Below are 22,620 nucleotides of genomic sequence, written 5' to 3' on the forward strand. Positions count from 1 at the left end.
ATTTTCCTGTGTACTTGACAATGAACATGTTTCCTCATCAAGTATTCTACTTTGAATTAGACCTTGAGCAAGACAGGTAATACAATAAGATTGTTAAATGAAGAAAAACAAAATACTTTATTTTTTCATTTTTCACATGGGCTTAAGCACTTGAAAGGGTATAGGGGATAATTTTGTCTTGAATTCTTTTCTTTATTTCAAATCAGGAAGAGTGAAAAATTTAAAGGGATGACTATGAGGATTTTTACTGTTCTGTTACTACAACAGTATCTAGATGAGGGTCTCATTGTAGTAGATCTTATACAAACAGTTGTGAAAGAGCCTCACATCTTCTCTCACGTAGCAAGATGCTACCAAAAAAAGGCGATTACTCTGCTTTTTACAGGGAAGTCCTACAAACGTCAAACAGTAACGTTTCCCTGAATGGGAACACCGTACATACACACAGACTGTCTGAAATAATTCTGAGAGTTAAAACTCACATGTGGGTATAAGCAAAGCCCAAAATTTTCACAGCATCTCAGTATCCAGAATGGGGTGACGAAGATTTCTAGCCCTTACGTGATCTTCAGAAATGTGTTAGTAAATTTCTGAAATCTCATACCAAGTGAGTCACGTTGTGCTTATGCTGACGCATTTATATGACCACGTGCATAATGAATACCAATTCTGAATTTCCACACTGAGCAATAGCTTACATCATATACTTTTTGAAAAGCCTACAGTCTCGAGAACAAAACAATTGCAAGCCAGCCATTCCATGCTTTCCTGGAACTAGACCCAAACTTCTTTCTCCTGCTGAGACCACAGATCATTAACATTGTTAATGTTCTCACTAAAACTGTTTGGAGAATGTGACAAGTCCAATTTGTTACTGACAGACCAGTTGGGAGTATGTTTAAAATGCATTGCTCTTGCTATTATACTCCTTGAATGGATATGTGGTTCCCGTCAGGTACACTTGCTATTTTGCTAAAGACTATCTGTTATTTCATCAATCTTTTTAGCTGGCTCCAGAAGGGAAACCCTGCATTGTGCTCAACCTCATTTCTGCTTTTCAAGTCAGAAAGCTTGTGTTTAAAATATGATGATCACAGCTCAGGGAGGGAAAGAGACAGCCTTTCATAGCAAAGACAGAGAACCCAGAGGCATTTGACTCTTTGAATAGAGGTTTGTTTTATGTGGTTTTGTTTTTATAATTAAGCTGTATAGCCAGTTACCATGAAATTAGATAATGTATCTTCCTTTCCACTTTATTTTGAGGGTTTGATAAGACCTATTTACGAAGGATTGAACTTGAGCTTCCATTTAGCAGAAAAAAAATGTATTTTTTTCCAATCTGAATATCACAACCCAGGTTATGGGTAGACCCATCAGTTTGATGACAGGTCCAGTACAATGAAAGATGGGGGTGTCTGTGCTAGCAGCTGGTGTTATGAAAAGTGATCTAGAGTTGCTTAATTTATGACATGCAGCTCTGTTCAGAGCAACTTTGCTTCCTCGTGATTTGACATGTTACCATGGCATAATCACTCCTGGACCTACCTTCCTTTTCATGCAAGTGTCAAAACCACTGAATAGTTTGAAAGATATTCTGGCAGTAGAGGGCACTTACGGGCACACAAGAGGACTACTGCCCTCAGTTAAGTGCTGCATCCCATTCTTTTGAGTGGCATCACACAGTGTCTCTATGCTTGATAAAGAGAGGAATTTGCTGCATCTAGGGAGCTGTTTTTTCACTTCAGCTACAAAGGCCAATGTGCTTAGACCCTGCCTGTGCACAAACACGTGTTCCTTTAACTATGACTTCATATAGGTTTAGTTAAAATATTACAGCTTCATAGCTAGACATTTTTATATTAGCTTCAGCCTTTCTAGTGAAAGCTAAAGCACTAACTTGTTTAAAGCATTACAAACCCATATTGAGAACCTGTACAGCAGCTCATGGTAAATAGAAGTGCTTCAGAAGTCCAACTACTTTCCAGCAGTATTCCAGATGATTGCTTGCCTTGTCCTCTAAGGAATGCAACCACTATTTAACATGGTGGCAAAGAAGAGCCAGAAGAAATAAGCTGTGGCAGCCAAAAAGGAAATTTGAAGACTATATATCTCTTCCCTCAAGTAGACATATGTTCTGCTCTTCATGTTGACCTGCTTAAGAGAGACTTTAATGGTAGAACCTGCTAAGATCTGTCTGGCTGCAGAGTTTTTATATTTGGTCCCTTTTCACAGCACAATACCTCTGTTTAAATTAACAAGCTGAGGGGGATTTATAGCTCTGACTTAGAAGATTATGAATTGTTATTGCTTTTCTCAAGTTTTTCATTTAAGCCAGTTGCAAAGCTTGGAAATATCTCATTGAGAGTGATTTAAATCCAGCCATACTGCATGTCTGTTACCAGAGCTGGTAATAATGCAAGATTGCTGTCTTGCTAACAATAAGGGGAGAGGCAGCCGGCTGAATGGACACAGGAAAGAGCCATGACACCTGACTGTACAGCTACACACAGCATATACATCATGCTGCACACATTGCTATCAATACAAAGTTATCTGATAGACAAACTACAGGCAACGGTTAGCATTTCCCCCAGCCCCCATATAATACATGGAGGCAAAACTGTGCTCTCAAAGGAAGAAATCCTTTCCATCCAGCAAAGGAAGAATTTAAAATCACAGTGGGAAGGGAGTGGCTGATTCCACAGAGGAAAGGGAGAAAGGGAATGTTAAACACACGGTAGTCAATATTTTTATCAGATCAGCACTGCTAAAGAGCCCAAGCCAATCTGCTATTTAGCAATGCTGAGACTTTCCATCTGAGATATAACAACCCTTGCCTACTGCTACCCAAGTTAAAACACGCAAACCTGTTCTCTTGTTATAGCAAAGATACACTTTTTATTTCTAGCAGTGAGGGAAACTACAGCTTCAGAGATTTAGTTGGTCTCAAAGCTCATTTGGAGTTAAAAGCCCTATGAGAAATCCCTAATAAGCAAGACCTGATAGTTTAATGCATTTCTGCAAAGAACTGTAATTTTCTAGGAAATGGATAGGATAATATCATTCTTGAGATCAACTGGAGGTCAGCGTGTTAAACTTCAGCTCTAAGTGTTGGTACAGAGGGATTCAGTGACAAACGGGTGATGCAGTTCAGAGAGTCAGGCTGCACAGTACCTGTAGGGAAATGGGTCAATTATTAATCAAAACTTTCTCGTTCACTTTTTTTTTTCTGGCCAAGATGTTGTAGTTTGATAACATTTGGATATCCATCCACCGCAAGCCTCCTGATTTATTACAGCAAGATTCAAAGAACTCTAACAATATCCCATGTACTACACACGCCACAAGAGCATTGTAAACAGTCCTTGAGGCACAGAACTTAATTGTTGCAGGCAAAACAAAAAAAGGTGTTATCCCCATTTGGCAGATGTAGAATTAAGAAATGAGCAACTATCAACTTTTCAGCAATTTAGTTCCGATTTAGAGAACAGAGGTGTTTTTTTCCCAACAGCTTTGCTCTCTGCTGGTTAAAAACAATGTTCACATTTACCTAGTTAGTATCTCTTCTCTATCTAGTCTGACAGCAGCTTTTAGAGAGTTGTCAGAAAATGGTTTGCTTTGTTCTCCCACTGTCCCCCCAATTCAGCAAGGTTAGTAACAGTAAGAGCAGCTCTTTGTTCTGTGTAGCGGCATATAACATTTGCTAAGACAGAAGATGTTCGCATTAACAACTCTGCTAATCAGGCTGCCCAAGGAAAAACCTGGAAAAACTTGGGCAGCTACAATATTGGGTTTTGGCTAATGCCTGGGTCACTTGGTGCTGTCACAACCAACATAATATACAAGAAATTACTCAAGAGATGCATCTTCATTTACTGTGTATTACAAAGGGACCTTTCTAATTCATAGGCCATGTTCAGAGAAGGTTTTCATTAACTATATAGGAGTCTTCTGCAACCAAAATTTATGCAACCAAAACATTAGCTTGGCTACTCTTTTCAGTTTTACATCTCAACATACTCAAGAAAGATGATCTGTCACTGCAACCCCAACATTTGTAACGAAATAACAGAGGAACCAGAAAATTGGGAATCACTGGAGATAAGCAAATAAGCAGAAGTTTCAAAACAAAAGATGAAAACTCCTAGGTGCACATTCAGCGAAGTATCAGTAATTGAACATATTTGAAATAATGACTGTGGATATTACCTGGTATTTTCTACATGGAGAGATGCCAAGCAATGTTAATTTTAGGCAAGACTGGCTAGGAAATGAGACATGACAGAAAGGATAACTATCATTATCCTCTCAGGACACTACTGCAGTGGGATTTATGGATAAATTAAACATACAAAGACCAGAAGAACAGAGTTAAGGGGGAAAAGAAGTGTAAGTATCAGGCTGAGCACCTTAGACGCTTATAACAAAATGCAGTGTTGAACAAACCCAGTGCATGGAAGTGGCAAGAGCAGTAGAGAGGTGAACTTCACAAAAATTTGTAAAGCCAGAGGTGAGGTTAATGCATCTTTAGGATTAATGTAGTCATAACGTAATGCTGCAAAGAGCTGGTCATAAATTGCCTCAAGGGAAGGAGATGACAATGGGGAATCTGTGTGGAGTTACTGAATAATTGTATCAGAGCATCTGCTATACAATATGGTTTGAACTTTTCAAAGCCCCATTGTATAACTCACTTGTCATTTGGGCTGAGGAACAGACGACAGATCTACCATGAATGCTCAAAAACAGACCTCTTAATTTTATTTTTCCTCCAAAGAGAAGATTATAAACCAGCTGTTCTCACTGAGGTGGTGTTTTAGCAGATTGGCCTTTTCTCCCCAGAATACGTACCCTAGAATCTTGTAAAGGGTTCCAGTAAAAGCAAGAAAGTGTTCAAAATTGGAACTGACAGCTTCAGTTAGCTTACAGCATGAAATTGCTTACAAAGCAATGGAGGAACATTACAATGTGAAGGACCAACTGAACCATCTAGTCTAAGCTTTCATGTTATTAAGATAACTGCAGTGATGCCAGGTATTAAACAGCACAGCTAGAGAGGCTTTCCCCCCTCTCCAGCAATATTCCACGGTTATTCTGAGACACAGCAGAATAAAATAGAGAGGGCTGCCAGCAATGCTCTCTGTCCTCCAGCCAGTTTGCAAGTGAATTCAGCATCTATTTGTTAGAACCCTGATGTGGGTACCTCTACAGCCAGTTCTTTTCTTTGGGCGCTGACCACATGGGAATTTTAGGAGTCCTTTTGGTAAAGGAAGGCGTTCCCAAATCTGCTTTTATCAGGTACAATTAGGAAATGCCAACTTTAGTGGAATGGTAGAAATTCAGATACAAATTTATAACAGAAGTGTTCATTTCCTCCTTTCACAGGACACATGCAAAGACTCGGGCACTCAGCTTGCTAGGAAATGGAGCAATTGAGTCAGAAGCTGAAATCAGAATGGCCATCTGTTCTGGCAGCATGCAAGTGACTCCTTTGCGTGAAACCAGCAGCACAAGATGTATGTACATACTGCAAGGAGCAGATGAAAGAGATGCTGCATGCAGCCTCAGAGGTAAAATGTAGTATTGCAAGAGCAGTCTGAGCATACTTTAAAGGGGCACTGGCTTATGGCATAATGAACTCAGCAGAAATATTGCCAGATAAAGTTGGTATAGCATGATCTAAATATACAGTATTTACTGAATCATTCTACATTCAAATATATCTTTCTATATGCATAAACCATTATATATGAAATCACATGCAGGTTACAATTAGTGAGATTATCACAGTAGTGTCCTGACATATCAAGACACAATTTATTCCCCAAATAACAGAGGAAGTTTTGAGGCCTCAGTAAATCAACACCGAGGATTGAGGGAGGGAAGCTGGCTTGCTCTTTTAATCCAAATATCAAGTGAATTAGTTACTAACTTCTCCTGAGGTATGGCAGCAGAAGCTTTCTAAAGCACATTAAGAACCAGTTGTCTGTATATGTATTAAGATGGGAACTACCTGTTGCCTCCTGAATTTCTAAAGAAATCATTACATTAATATATGCAATATATTCCAGTTTTCTGTGTGAGAATAAAGATACAGACATGTCCTTATGTGTTTTCTATTTTAGCAGAGATCCTAGTTCTTATTTCTATAGCAATTAAGAACTCTGATGCCACTTAGCCTTAACATACAAAAGGGTCAGCAGACGCAGAGAATCCCATAGTGCTGCCTACATGGTCCCTGTCCTATGAACAGGATCGCCAAAACAAAGATGATCATTTGCATCACATGAATATATGTGAATGTTAATAAGAAAGTAGTTTGAAGTCTATTCAGTAACTGAAGGTTATGAATTGCAGGAGAGCATCACCTGACAGGCATACCCAAAGCCAGGTGTCTATACGCTACTCAGCAAGCTTCAGTAGGAGCACGTCCTTTGTCTTAACTTCTCAAAAGGGAATACAAGTTTCAGCCTAATGCTGTTTTTCTACATAAAGGCTTTTTTCCCCCAAATCAGATAGCTCTGTTTCTCTACATGGCATGCTTTTATGACTTTACAGCACAGCGGTTTCCTCTAGATATCACTACAGTAACCAGCTTCCTTTACATTTCTCTTTCACTGTACTACCATGCTCTGATCAATACAGAGCAGTCAGCAGATGTGCTGAATTGGGTATTTTGCTTTATTTTATTGCCACCACATATTCATAAAATTCTGATCAGATCAAGTTCTACCTCAACAACCTGTTTAATAGACTTGGAAGCAAATGCTATAGATTATAGGTTATCTTTTCACTAGCAGAAATGGTCCAGTACCTAAGGCAAACTTTAGAGCCTTAAAAATATTGTGTGCAATTCATAAGATACCGACCGACTCTTTTAGGGGACTTAAGGCTAGACATTTAAGCTCTACATCAAAAAGTAATTAGGCATTTCCACTTCCAAATTGAGGGCTTAAGCATGTGAATATCCTTCAGGAAGAGGTCTTTCTCGGTTCACATGACTTAATTTTCCTCAGATGTATTGTGCAAATACATAGAAAGTATCAACTGCCTAGGCACCCATGACTTGTATAGAGGCTTGCACCTACATCAGTTTCATTTCTTAATGAAAGCGATCATCTATTTAGATCTTTTCTGAACTGTCACACAATGATTCATCAAGAACTTGAGAACAAAGTGTTTTGATCATTAAAAAAATAAAATACAAGTAAAGCAAAGATACATGCAATGACATCTTAGATGTTTTATAGATTAAGAGACTCATGAATAACAGTCATTTCTTGTCATCTTTTTTTCTCCAGTTTAGAGTTTTCTTTAACTGAGATTAACACTAACTAGAAAATAATTAAGCTATCTTATAGAGTCTGGCATTCCATCAGCCATAGAAATAATTAATCAGACCCATCAATAGATTTTTAATAGCATTCAAATTCTGATTCACCACATTATTTCTCACCCCCACACCACCCACTTCTATTCTTGGTTTCAATGTGTGCTGGAAATGCTACTCCTTAAGACAATAAAAAGGAAAGCTCTAGAAATTAAAATTAACCCTCATTTTCACTGTCCCTGTAAGAAAATGTCATCCTTCCCACCTAATTTTCCAGCATCATTCACCACTGATCTGTGAATGTGAACTCATCATTCAGGTTCCCCCATTCAATTCGACAAATAGAAGCTTCTGCAAGGAAGCCAAACTATGGAGAGAAAATTTGTAAGAAAAGAAAGGTTCTCTAGTTGGCACAATTACATCTTCCTTTTGGTTGCTGTTACTGTTATACTTGTTGGCAAAAAGCTTAACCTAAACTTTGTTAATTACACCAGAAATGTAGCAAGACTTATCTTTTTATTTTCACATATCCTAAATGAAACCAAGTCTTAGCTCCTGAAAAGAAAAAGGGAAAAATAATAGGTCTGCTGGCTGTAACATCACTGACTTCCAAAAATTGAACAAGAAATGGAACAATGGTCAATTTTTCTTCATTCTTTCTGATCACAAAGGATAAGTGATGCAGCACCAGTTTTTGTTCAGGCCAAATGGGTCACAATTATCTTATACCAGTTCATTCCTACTCCAGAGAACAGGCAATCATTTGTTAGCACTGATGCTTATGTCGCAGTCCTCAGTGTACTGAAAAATCCATGGAAGGTCAGAGTAATCCTGAAGACCTTCTGTTCCTATACCTTATGTTGAACTACAGACATTTGCTGCATCACAGTGAGAAACATTCGTATCCTCTTTCCTATTTGGTTTCAAAATAAGTGTTAGATTGGTCTAGTACAATACATACACAGATCTTGCATTCTCTTACAATCAATTACTAGGAAAAAGAAGGGAGGTGGCATTAAACCAATAGTGAAATTAGAAAACTGCTACAAAAGACACTTAAATAGGCCTGGCAGTTAAGCAGAAAATACAGCAAGGAAGGAACTTACTGTTTTGTAGCCATGAGAAAGCTGGAACAGAAGGGAAATAAAAACACTTAAAGTTTTATTTTCACTATTATTCACACTTTGTGAACAGTCTCTTTATGTAAACCAAAGGATCCAGAGCCCCATGAGAAAAATGGGAATTGTGAACTTGGGGCTTTGTTATTATTCTTTCATGAAATTCTCATCTGGAAAGGAATTCACCAGATAAGCAACAACCCAACTGCCCTTCTCAGGAGAATTCATTCATGCATCCCTCACCACTTCCTTCAGGACTTGATTTCCTATCTATCCTTTGTAGCAGAGGTTTGTTCTGAAAACAGCAGTGCCAGGCAGATTCACTTTGGGGAATAAAATGATGCACCAAGTTTTCAAAGTTCATAAGAAAAATGAATTATTTACCACGGTTCAAAGCTGCCTGATATTTCAAGCCAGCAATGTTTGCAAGAGATAATCAAGGAAGTGGAGAATTAGACAAGATTTGACAGCCAGAGACTAAGTTACCTTTATGAGAAAGACTCCACAACAAGCAGAAAAGGATATTTAATGAAGAGAAAAATAAGTGGAATATTCACTGTACTGCCTTACTTCACAGATGTAGGATACTTGGTGATTTTGTGCCTGTTTCATATTTCTGTCTTTTCAATACCCGTCTGTTTGAGCCATTTGGAAAGAGACGGCCAAGAGAAGTTAGTCTGGAGATTAAGAGTACAAGCCATTTCCCCACCAAGAGGCAGGTCTGATTTATCAGCTTAGATTCCTGGAAGAGTTGGGTTTACACATTGATAGAGCAAGCACAATTCAAGCTTCTGGAATAGCTGAATTGACTGTCATGTTCACTCCAGTCCAGAATTCCCAATCCCATTTGCAATATCCAAAGGTCCAGTTCTCACCATCATTGAATTAGTGACCACTTGATAAATTAGGAATAATTTCACAGCTACCCCAGAGAAAAAAAAAAAAAAAAAAAAAAAAAGGACCTGTACAAACTTAGCACGGATGAGAAACTTTAAGAACAATATGTAAACACTAACAACTAAGTCAAAGTTTCATTGCTCTTTTTACTTTTCCACAAAAAAAGCCAAATGTAAGGAACGGTTTGTATGGCACCTTCAGGATGGATTTTGAATGTAGTGCATCTTGTGACTACTGTCACAATTAAGTATAGTATAAAATGAGAAGATTGGGTAGAAGCCACAAATCATTTTGAGCACAAATATAATGCAATATTACCAAAGACAATCTTAGACAAGACTACTACATAAGAATTTTACTTAAGGCACTTCAAAGTTTCTTGCCCTCTGAAGCACCTGACACTAAAAAGGAGGTTAAGATGAGAAAACATCATTGTGAGAAGGCTGATGAAATGGAGTCAGGGTTTTAATGAAACTTAAATGGAATCTTTTCATAAAACATTAAATCAGGTATTATTTAAAATCTTTGAATCTCAAAACCTGCAGAAGGTGACAGTTCTCTTGAACATTTTAATTTCATTTTCACTGTTTGGTTCTAGTAACTGGTGATGGAGAAAGACTAGCTGAATCACTTTTTCATTCTTGTACTCTATAACTACAGACTCTGCATGCAAAGAAAGAAGGCAGATCTCCCCCTAGGACAGAGCTAAAGTGATTTCAGTACTTTATCAGAAAGTGAAGCCTTAATTCTGTATTTCTTTATGTCTATGAGGTTCTTTTAATTAACTTCAGGTTACTCAGCAAGTTGAGTATTATACATATATTTTTGTTAGATATGGATTAACCATCTCCTTATCACCAGGAACCACATTTTACCACGGCAACATCTGTTCAAAGGAATAGATGCACTTGAGGACTGTGCAGATGCACCTTAGTACATGATGGAAACCTGTAAGCCCTATATAACTGAGCTTTAAAACTTAAAGATTCAGAAAAAAATGAAATCCCAGGAACTTCATAAGCCTCTGAATACAATGCTTAATCCAAGTAATCCAAAAGCAATCTTGTTGGCAATCTAATTGTGTTTTCTAAGGAGGAGACTGCAATAACAGTTTGTTTACATATAATTGGATCCCCTTATATGTTTGTGTTGTGCTTATTTCCAAAATCTTTCAAAATGGAAAGGTCTCCTGCAATGTTTGACTTGCTTTTCACTCTAACCTGAGGGATTACCTATTACTTTGCACATAATAGCCCAGACAAATATGAATTTTGTATTAGTACTGATCAGAAAGTGCAGCTATCCCTTGAGGACCAGCAACCAGGACATACAAGAAAAATTGAGGAAATTGCACAGATTTAAATTGCCTTTTTGTTTTGACTTGTTTTTCCTTAGTAAGCTCTTACTGTTTGGATTGGCTTTTCTGTTATAAATGCAATTCAGCAGGGAGAACAAGGGAAGAGAGACTTTACATTGAAACAATTTTTAAAGTTACTACAATTTTAGGGGAACATTACTTGCATCTGCACACTGAAGTGTTTGATTAATGGATGGATTTCAGAACGCATATCCTCACTGTTACTATTCATAGCTCTTAATTGGAAACCCTGCATGTGCTTCTTACTCTGTTAGGGGGTTTCCAGAGGAATATAGTGAAACAGATGGAAGAAGTTCCTTGTGACTGAAGAGAAATCACACCCTTACCCTTACGTAAAAGTGACATGGAGTTACCTGTGTGGACAACAGCAAAACTCATCTCAAAAGTGATGTTTCTCTGTTATTTTTCCCTAGTCTTGTGGCAGACTTTCAACCCTAATTTCCCGCATGCTGTAACCATCTTTTTGACATGTAAGCAATATTGCCAAGGTGCAAATGGAGAAAGTTTAAGGATGCTGTAGTCTGGCAAATCATATCAGCTCATTAGCCCATCAAGTCATTATGCTGACTCCAGCTAGTACCTGATGCTTGGAGAGAAGCTGGACTACCAAATTAAAAACAATTGGGCAGAAGTCTGCAGCATGGGAATTTCTTCTTGAGACTCCCTACCCTCACATTGAGCTTGGAAAGGTGTAGAAATGGAAGAAAATTCCATGTTTCTGCACTGAGATCCCATGACCCAGAACTCCTTCCCCACCGAGATTTGGTTCTTAACCATTTCTTTCTCCTGTGCCTAGAGAATACGGTGACAAAGCATGGTGCATGAACCTGGCTGGAACACAGCAATCAAGACAGGAACTTTCCTGTCATGACCCCTTATAAACATGTGTATCTGCCCAGCAGGAGAGAAAATAGATGGGAAGTCAAAGCTTTAACAGGCGAGATGTATTTGAGACAGGAAGAATACTATTTTGCTAAAAATGAAACTCCAGATTTAACTAAAATAGTCTCTAGATTTTACTGTGGAGAGATCCTGATGTATAGGAAAACCTGCAATTTGCAGTAAGAGTTCAATCCAGTCTTCCTACACGGGAATTTATGCTTACTCTTAGGAAAGAAAATGTGCAGTCTTTATCACTATTTCTGACAGCTCTGGCCTGACACCTGTAAAGCTATTCAAACCAAGCACAGAAGATTTGTCAGAACAAGGCTGACATTTTAAATGAAGAATAATGATAAAATGTCTAAAAGTGTGCCACAGAAATACTAAGATAGTACTTGCAAGTTGTACACAGTGCTTTATATAAAAATAAAACCAGAAATTCTTGTGGAGCTATACATGAAGTTATGCAAAATCTGGACGTTCTGATGCAGAAGGGAGAATTCACAAGGTCTTGTTTCGTGGCCTTGTTTATATGAATATTTTGCATCAAGAACTACATTTGTTTCACTTCCACTTTTGATAGAAGTATAGTTATTTCATGAACCAACAGTGGATGGGAAGAATGATTCCTCACAGGTGAAGAGAAGTTTTCATGGCTCATTCATAAGACGACACCCTGGTCAGGACAACACTGCAGCAATGTGCTGCTCGCACAAAGCAGAGCTATGCCTGAGGAGTCCCCAGGACATTTTTCTTGACAACAGAAATTCTCTCAGCTCTCAGCCAACAAAACAGATTTGGCTCCTATTTGAGAGCTGCGATGTGGGAATATTATCTTGTGCTGTCTCAATTCTCATTAGCATCAGTTATACAACCCCTTGACAGAGTTCACTCATTCCAATAAGCAGCATCTCTCTACGATGAGAGTTCAGCTCTACTACAGGTATTAGCATACATAACACACGAGTCCTGAGTCTTGTTTTCCACCTCTGCAGCAAGGTTTTATGACCTTGATTCTGTTGCCTCAGCTCTGTGCCCTGTTTCTGAGGTGACACTGTTTCAGCCTATGACCCCCTGAGTGCCCAGTTACTGCCACGTGCACAGCGCCTCATGCATAGGAAAAAAGCAAGTTCAACTGCCTGGCATATTAAAATGCAGAGAGCTGCACATACAGGACAGCACACCACGATGTTAAAGGGCCATGCTTGAAGCTCCTTGTCTGCATGGCAGATAACTCATCTTCATTGTGGCTCCGTATCTAATGCTAGCAGACAAGACAATTGCTACATGATTGTACATCAACTCCTCTATAGGATCCATATGAGATTTACCGTGGGCACAAAAGTCACGGACATTTTTGTTGTTATGGAGCTCCACCAACAGGGCTTGCGAAGCTTAAATGTTTATAGAGCTGTTGTATGAAAGTGTGCAGTGCTGTAATAGCACTAATAGTGGTGATTAATTTCATCCAGCTGAAGATCATGAAAGAAGAGCTATAGTACATAAAGCCAGTTATCTTATTATACATGGAGTTTGTTATCCTCTGCATTTTGTTGGGCATTGCTAGTGGCCATATAAGCTCCAAAAATAGAGCCACCTCTTCTCAGGACAGGTAAAGGAGGTTGAGAGGAATCAAAGTAGGCACACATGCCTTGTCCTGTGCTGAGTTCTCTGCCCCTTTTAGAACAGGACTGTTTTACTGTACAGAGGGCAAATCAAACAGTGCCTTGTCCCTCATTCCATTTATCAGCTCGCTATTACATGAATAAATATTAAATAGTTAAGTGCAATTCATTAAGTTCTTCAAACAATTACAGTAAAAATCAGTTAAATATAATGGGCCATGAAGCTATTACCAAATGAGGTTGCTGTATTTGCATAGCACTAACTTGCCATTGAGAAAGTTTGCGGTGCCTGATAGCTTGCACCCATCTAAGGTCTGTTAAAGAAATAACTGTCCCACCGTGCAATAGAAGCAGCATGTCAAAATGCTTATTTTTCCATAGCTATAGCGCTTTCTCCTGTAGTTTGAAGGTAATTTAGCAGGGAACACAATTCTGCCGAGACGAAGATGGAACTCGGGAGCAGAGGTGGTGTCAGCCAGCAGATGGTACTGCAGGCTGCAGCACCTCGCTGCGAATCAAGCTGCTGGGGCAGCAGCCCTGGCAGAGGTTGTGCTCTGCCTCCTTTCTCCCAGGGTCCGGGTGTCAGGAGACAGGCAGCTCATTATGTCACGGAGATAGCTGCAGGAAAGTCAGCTTCTCAGGTAGCTGAAGGAATGAGTTGTCTAACTAACGCATATGGGCAGTGAAAGCATCCTCTGTGCTCCTACCACTGCCTCGCAGCATCGCTTCCCCACTGCTGTGCCTGTCTGGGAGTGCAGAGCGAGGGCAGCCACGTACACCCTCCAGTAAGGGCAAGCAAACATCTCCCAGTCATGGCTTATTTTGCTCGAGGAGAGGCAGCTGTTCCTCAGACAGAGAACCCAGCCCTGCCACAGTATCAGGATAAATCCCTGACACTGCTTACACTCCTCTCAACTTTATGCTCGTTATTAGTGCAGGCTCTTCCATTCTCAATTGCATTCCCAGGGAACCTAGAAGGTGTCTGTAGGGCAAGTTTCAGCAGTGCTCCAAAGCACCTCAGGTTAGCTAAGATGCAATATTATCTGTATGCTTTTCATCCAGGCAAAAATAAACTGAAAGAAGTAAATTCTCACCGGCAAAAATAGGTTGCATCTCCTTGTATTCTGTAGGAGGCAGAGGCAAACGATGAACTGAGCTCATGGAAGCAGCACAATGTGTAAAAAAGCACCTAACTTCATGGTATGTCTGACTTGCTTGCTCCAGGAGGTGGGGGTCCAATAAACCAAGCACAGGCATTTTTTTTTAGCACCTCAATCTCCTCCTAATTTTGATTTTTCCCCTCCCTAGAGGGAAATTGTATTGCTTATTGAACATGAGGATTTTTGTTTAACAAGATAGGTGACGACCCACTTTAGAGTTGCATGATTGGCAACTGAAGGGGAAAAATGTACTTTAATTACTAGCCTCTCTGGGGAAAATTTTAAATAGTTGAGCTGATTCTAATGTGACAGCAGTTAGTTTCAAAACGAGAAAAGAAAACAAAATCTGCTAAATTTACAGGTCCATGGTGCATCATTTGGAACAGCTGCTGGAATCTTTACCAGAGTAACCGTCCCTCCTGGGGATCTGTCCTCCATTCTTTTGGAAGCGTATGTACCAAAGCCCATCTAACTGAGCAACAACCCACTCTTAATTAGTGACTATCACTGTTTCTCCTAATTACCTAAACTAATTGGAAGAGTCATGATACCCTGGGTTTAGACCTGTCTGCACCACTGATTCTCTGATAAGTTAAGTAAGTCACTTTGGCTAATGTTTTCACAAGTGGCACTCCGAGGTGTGATCTTAGATTCTGAGCTGTCACAGCCCCTGCTGGAGTCAGAAGTGAAAAAGCTTTGGAAAACTGTGGAGCTGTGCTTAGAATTCTTTAAGTTCAAGTTCTACATTTTCCCATGCTTCAGTTTCATCATCTGTGGACTGCTGATAGTTTACAAATTCCTCAGATTTTCAAATGCCAAGGAATTTCAGTGGATGACCAAATAACAAGTTAAAAATACAGGTTATATTTTTTTGCAACAAGCTTTTTGCACAAAACAATGCTACTTTCAACATGTAGAGAAGTCTCTTACCTTGGTGCTGACGTGTTCTGTCGTGACACTGCGGAGCTGAGAAATTCAGTCCCAAAGTCCTGCAGCACATGGTCATCTTTAACATAGGTGAGCTCCTCAGGGTACCAGGACCTCATCCCAAACTGAAGATAAGCACCACATACACGCTACAAAGAAAGTTACTATTTCAGTACAAGCTCTAGCACTTAGCTAGCATAATTTAGATGAAGCTACAGATACCCAGGTGGCAGGTAGGGACCGCAGCTAGGTCCAAAGCCCCACTTAATCACATTAACCATTGCACTGTCCTTCTGTCCTGCTGTCTCAGAGTTCCCACTCAAGGTAACAGCAGCTGTCCTTCAGGCTGCTCTGCTAGGTGGCTCACATGCATAAAATTGTTCATGGCATTTAGCTAGCTGTTTCTTCTTTGTCTTCCCCTTTCACATTAAGGTTTTAAACACTGAAAAATGAGTATTGAAAAAATTTCCTCAGTCAGCAACCTGCAATCTATTACGGCAATTAATCAAAGATATACTTTGTCAACTTCCCCTTGTTCTCTTATGCTTTATGATCGTGTTGTTATTTCATCAACACAATAAAAAAGGATTAATCTTCATTGCTGGGAAAATTGTTTTCAGGGCTAAGGGTAGAAGCCTTAGCTACGCTACTGATCCTGTGGTCCAAATCAATCCCTGAGAGCAGAATTAATTATTTTTAACTGGGATGCATTCATTAAGCCCTAGTGAGAGCATTTAAGTTTTGCACATTATCATAATATAAATCCATCATTCAGGGCAGCATATTCATACAGTCACTGCAGGTTCAGCAAGCAAGATATTAGGATGACATGCAGCTGAGCACAGACTTGTTAGGGTGACCATGTATGTGGTGATGTAGTACGCCCATGAAAACATCAGCAACAAAAGAGTGCAATAGCACCCTGAAATGAATAACTACGATAATGACACATAAATATACTACAAAGCAGAAACAATCAGTTAATCTCTATTAAGAGGCATAACATGATGAATCAGATAATCTGGAGACTAATTTTGAAGTAGATGCTTCAGTGCAGGTTGACATATTTGGCATTTCGATTCTTTTGATGAGCACCGGGTTGCACAGCTTTGTCACAAAGCTCTCAGAATTCAGGAAGATAACTAGGAGAGGACACACAGCAGCCAGAGACCCCCCCTGACCATTAGAATTGTATCCCTGTCCCCCAGAGGAGGGCAGTTTGTTACCTTTATGGCTGATGGTCCTAGCCAGGGCTTACTGTTAAGTACACTTAAGAATGAATGAAGTGACCTCCCAGTCTTGCTGGGGCCACCTGAGTGTAATCTCCACAAAAATCCACTGTCCGGTAACTTGCCATTTGTAACATCCGTGATGTTCACATCATCCCCAGTCACTAAAATTAACAATACTTGAGCATCTCATTTCAGTGCTCAAAGACTTCTTTTATCATGTTCTTACCCATGATTTTCAGCAGGATTGTCCAAACATTAATGCTGTAGGTTTCTGAGAAATATTTGCAGGTCAGATGCAATATCCTAAATCTTTACACTGACAATGGAACTTCAAAGCATCAAGTTCGTGTATTCTTTGCTTTTCTCATTACTCAACACTTTGGCCTTAACATTGGCTCACTGCCCACAAAATATTGATTAGCCACAGAACCTCCTTGGCCAGCACTGTAAAAGTCAGCCATAGATTTACATTCTGGAAAGGAGTTCTGACAGGGCCAATAACAACACTAACACCTTGTAGGCTCTTATTACAAAGTAGACAGAGGGCTCATTTCACCAACTCTGTAAATAATTGGTTTCAGCTTAATGTTCTTGTAGCTAAAAGGATTTCTAACAATACAAAACTATAGTACTGGCCTCAGGTACACGTACAAATACACAAAGGTCTTTGATGTGCAGTAATACTAACATATTTAACTCATATAAGAACAGATACATACAGCAATTCCTCTCTGTGGACTCAGAATGTACTTTTTAAACCCTTAGAATAAGGGTTGGAAGTGGAATAGTCCAGATCACTAGCGCACTCAGTCACTTCACAGACCCTAGCTACCTGCCCTCCTGTATTTCGGGGGTGATTCAGAAGAACTTCAGTATCAGCACAAACAATAGAGACTATCTAACCATTGGGTCAGACCTGAGCACATTTGCAGTCTGGTCAGCAGATCAGGCACTGAGCTGCCCAAAAAGGCATCTAGAGCTCTGCCCATCCTGAGACCCAGCTCACCACCCCCGTACACACACAAGTTTTCTGTAGGGAATGCAACGGGAAAAACCCTCTTTGGTTTCAGTCTCTGGTAAGTTGTTTTGTTTCATAAGTGCAGAACTCTGAGATAGTTTCTATACTACACTACCTAAACAAAAAAAAAAATGAATCATTTTGCAGGTCTATTTCAGCTGTAATCCATCCTATGCTGCAACACACCACCCGCCTCACAAAGGCACTCCTGTGCTATAGCCTACCCAGCTCTGATTACAGCTCCTAGTAAATACCTCCTCCAGCAGCCATTAGAGAGAAAATTCCTTTTTTCTACCAGTCTGCTTCCTGCTACTGATAATTCTTTTAAAAGCCTCCTCACAGAATATGCACTGATGATTTATCAGCTTAATACCTGCTCCAGCAGCGTGCAACCACTACTTGCTACAATCTGGAGCCCATGCACTGCTAGAGCTTTGCTTGTTACAGCCTGTTTCCCTGATTACACCGCGGACCCAAGCTACTCTCCCACCCTTATGGATGGGGGGGCGACAGCTTCTTTGTAAATGGCTTTAACTATAGAAATTTTAGAGCATTAGCTAAATCAAATGAACTGCTTATTGCCCTCACTTGCCAAACAGAAGATACACAGAAGTCATACAATTGCCAAGGTATGGGAAGTAAGGGTAACATATCAACTTAAGAATATTCAAACTACTAATGGTATTGTATGAAAGACAACTCTGTGATGCCCTCTAGCCCCTTGACACCCATCCTGTGATGATCCAGTACCGACACATCAGAACCACTTGCTCTGCTTTGCATACATCAGTCTTTTTAATTTGGTACAACCAACCTCCCCCTTGCACTGCTGCCAAAACAAACAAGAGTTAAGGTGGGCACAAAGGAGGGGAAATGAATAGTGTCAGGACTCTCTCGCTTAGTAGTGCATAGAAGCAGCACTGCCTTTGTTGCCAAACTGTCAGCATCCTAAGAGCAGCCAGAGATGCACTCTTACGAGGTTCTTATTTTAACAAATCCACTAGTACAAAAGTTCAACTAAAAGAACCAAGAGAAGTTGATGACATTAGGCAGGAGAATGTAATGGAGTGGCTATTACATTTAATTTTTGTTCATTCAGCTTGAGTACAATAAGATGGACCTGACAGATATTTGATGAGTATAAGTCAAAAAAGTGGAATAGATTTCCTATTTGCAACAGAAATCTATGTAAAGCTACAGAAATAAGTTTTCTAAATTGCAAAGTCAGTTTAGCTGCCATAAAAATTCACAGGAGAACTTGGCTGATCAGCTTGTCCCACCAAGCCTGCAAGCGAGCAGGAACATTCTGTGCTCTCATGGTCTCTAAACTTGCTTAAGAGAAGAAAATAAGAACATGAGATGCTTCAAAGATGAGCAGCGTTCTTCTGTTGGATTTGTAATCAATTTCCTTCAAGTTTCACTAATACATACCAGGAGTCATTCCATTCCTGTGGAGTGAATATGAACTCTCAAAATAGGTTTAACTCCTGCAGCTGCAGGAGCCAGGTTTTGCAGAACTGTTGACCAGTAAATAATAATTTCAGTGCTCTTTACCATCCCGTTAAAAAAATCAGACCCAAGTTTAAGAGCTGTCCAAAAATATGCTCCAAATATTCCCTCCAGCAAGTAGCTTTAGGCTGGTTCATGCACAGCAATTGTGTGAGCTCAGCTAGGGACAAACCTAGAACTCAAACCACCAGTCTGCTGATACCTCCTCCCTCTCCCTCCCCACCCCCCTCACCATCATTGCTTTTTTAATAAGACAGGGGCATTAGAAAAGGAAGTGTCCTACAACTTAACAGCTGTAAAAAATTCTTGTGATATCTTTTTCTTTTCTTTTTCTTTTTTTTTTTTCAGTTCTTACAATTTCTGTAAACTTTTCTAATAGCTCATGAATTAGGAAAGCCATGCCTTGAGTTATAACACTGCTGTATTAAAGTGATCATAACAGATTAGTGATGACAAATCCAAAGTAATTGATTTTTTCATTTCTCCCTCCTCCAACAAGCTTAAACTAATAACAATAATTATGTGAGAGTATTTCCATCAGGATGCTTGTACATTTCTGGCAGTAAAATCAATTGTTCCAAGGACAAGTTTTATCGCAGGAATTAATCATTGCTATCTTCAATTACTGTATTGCACAATTATCAATGATATTCATGATGTAAAGTATGCAGGAGAGCATCTTAATTGCTAAACAAGGCTGTACAGTAACTGCATCAAGTCTTTGGAAAGCAAGTGAATGGGAAAACATTCCTGAGGATACAGCATAGACATGTCTGTACTCTGTCAAACCAAAACGTCCTGGGAAGCTGCTGCAGGTTTGTGTCACAGCACAGAAACTGCACTTTCATCCTGTAGAGTGACAGCACTGTCCTTATGCTAAGTCTGAAGATAACATGACCAAAATCTTTCGGAAAGATTGGTAATACTTCTCAAAAGCCAGATTTTAGCCTTAACTTCCTAGAAAAGTATGGATTTCTTTTAATGTCAGTTGAATGATTTTTGCACTGTTAAATACAACCACGAACCCTCTGATAATACTGTTCAAAGGTGACTGAGTTCAGCAGAGCTCATGGAAGGGTTCAGGGCACTGAGTTGCACAGAGAAACAACTGGGAGAATCCAACATCTTGTGCAGAAAAATCTCCACCTGAGAGATCAGCTCTTGCACAGACTTTGTGTAACCTCAGGCAAGTCACTGGAGTTACACACACGTGCTGCTCTAATGACACCGCGGCACAGACAACCTCAACCCACGCTCATTAGTGGCTGTCCTTGTGCTCCCTTTTGCACCAGTGGCACACAGCTCTCTGCAGACTGCAACCCGTTATACAGACCTGGATAAATAAATTGGCAGCTGGCCACGCTGTCACTGGAAGGCAAGCGTTACCCAGCTGGCTGTAAAGCCTCTCCAGACTTAGTGCCTCTGCAGCTCCCCTCACCTCCAAGATAGGGTAAGAAGTTATCTCGACTGTTTGCATGGCAAGATCTGCAATACGTGGAGGGTGTCTCACTCAGCTCAGCACAGGAATACCTTGTTAGAGGCATTCAAGCATCACTGTAACACAGACAGTAATCTACACTGACAGGCCTCTTAAGATAACCCTCCCATCCTTACAGAGCTTAAAAAGCTGTAGCATTTTCAGATCAGCTGTTAGAATTCACACAACTCATCTGATCTTCTTGCTTATGAATAATCTAGCAGCTTTGTTAGTGCCAAAACAAGGTCACAAAAGCAGCTAATAGCTTGTAGTCTGGGAAAGGGTTAGGGTTAAGGTGAGACAAGAGCTCAGCTCCTGCCAGATGAGTCAAGGCAGGGGTACTCTTCCTGCTAGGGCAGGTGCTCTGTTTTACTAAGCTTTACCAGCCTTTCTCAATCAAGTACAAGCATTGTCAGCACCCTACAAACAGCTACAGTTTGCTTAATTATTAGGCATTTCATATAAAAATAATTGGCCTCATCACCATCCCCTTATGTGGGAGCAAATAAGTGAGTTGTTGGATGACATCAAAGTAGTTTTATTGGAGAGGCACTGTCAATGCTGCCCAAAGAGGCCAGCATCGCTGCTTTACCATCTCAAAGGAACAACATTCATGCTAACCTTGAATACCTTATAACTAGTTAACTAGCCCAAGCAGAGCTGTACTAGTACACAGATATCAGGCTAAAGCCCCTACCGAGGCTTCTTTTTATTAAAGGGACCTGCATAACTATCTGGTTCAAATTCTTAGCTACTATGAATTGTAATTTCTCAGTTGATTTATAGCTGCAAAGGATCTAGTCCTTGATCTTTAACTTCTAATTCATTTTCTTAGCAGTGAACGTAACATGTGTGTTTGGTAAGAATAACAGACTGCTCCGCTGTTACGCTGTGCCATGAGATAAATCATTTATCATGTGTTTCTAATCACGTCACTTGCAGTGCCCAGTAATTAATCTCCCATAACCCTTACTTCATTCTGAACCCCTGAGTAGATCCCAAGGGATATCAGTTGTTAGCATCCAATAGAGGAACGCATCCCCCTTCTTCACAAAGATTGCTCAGCTACCACAACAGGCAGCATCGTCTCCACTTTGAAATCTGTAATGAGGCCCTGCAGCGGTACGGGAATGACTGCTGCTCTACAATACAAAGAGAAGCCAACTGCAAGCTCTCATGCCACTCTACAAGGTCCACATACGGTGTTGTGCTGGGCTATTAAGTGTGACTTGTCAGTCAAGAACTGGGACCACAACATAGTTGGTGCTGAAAAAACAGTCTTGTTATACTTACTGTACAGCCCATGAGAAATGTGTAGCTGACAAAATGAGAACACAACCTTGCTAGCAGCTTGGCCAGTCATGCCATTCACTGTAAAATGAAAGTGAACTGTAAATTGGTAAGGCATGCAAGAACTCAAGTCATGTCCCAAACTGAGATGCCCTGTTGTGTACCTGCTTTTAAGTGCCAGGAGAAATACTGCACTGTAGACTCCCTAGTCCCATGTCTGACTGCCTTTCCTTTATTCACATCTCTAGTCTCACACAATGCTCAGAAGTCTGATCTGGACCTTCTCCTGGACCTTTCTGGCTACCTGACCAGGAATGCAAGTGCCTGGATAACAGGAGGCAGCACTGGGCTACGCAGAACAACGCTCTGGAAAGAGAAAAGGAGCTTTCTTCAGGTACTACGGGGGCTTTCCACTGGTTTGCACAGCACAGATATAGTTGTAATTAAGCTAAATTGCAATTTTCCTCTTAAGTGATACTAATTTCCTATTGTGTACACTGCCTCAGTTAGGTCACCGTGCCTCATTAGACACAGCATTTCAGGTGCCCAGCTATCAGGGGTTCTGGGCCTGGGAAACCTTTCCCACAGAGACATTCTTTAATAACTGTTATTTAAGTAACACTTTGGGGACCAAAGAAAATTATGTATTTTAAACACTTAAAAAGTATTATTAGTAGTAAGCAATAGAAGTGATTGTGCTGGAATAAAAAACATTTCCTGAAAGGATCCGTGCCAGCCTTAATTACACTCCCATTGTATTTCATCTTCATGCTCCCC

At 40.1% G+C, this 22,620-nt stretch overlaps 1 long non-coding RNA gene across 1 annotated transcript; it reads right to left on the reverse strand.

Moving 5' to 3' along the window:
* Positions 1–2,919: 2,919 nt before the first annotated feature.
* LOC119713571 (uncharacterized) lies at positions 2,920–20,829 on the reverse strand. Its single transcript, XR_005260777.2, has 3 exons — positions 20,410–20,829; positions 15,321–15,466; positions 2,920–3,174 (listed from the first exon to the last, which is right to left on the reverse strand). It is a non-coding gene; the product is annotated as an uncharacterized lncRNA (long non-coding RNA).
* Between the last annotated feature and the right edge of the window lie 1,791 nt (positions 20,830–22,620).

This window comes from Anas platyrhynchos, chromosome 23 (genome assembly GCF_047663525.1).
Source record: "Anas platyrhynchos isolate ZD024472 breed Pekin duck chromosome 23, IASCAAS_PekinDuck_T2T, whole genome shotgun sequence".
Classification (NCBI taxonomy): Eukaryota; Metazoa; Chordata; class Aves; order Anseriformes; family Anatidae; genus Anas; species Anas platyrhynchos.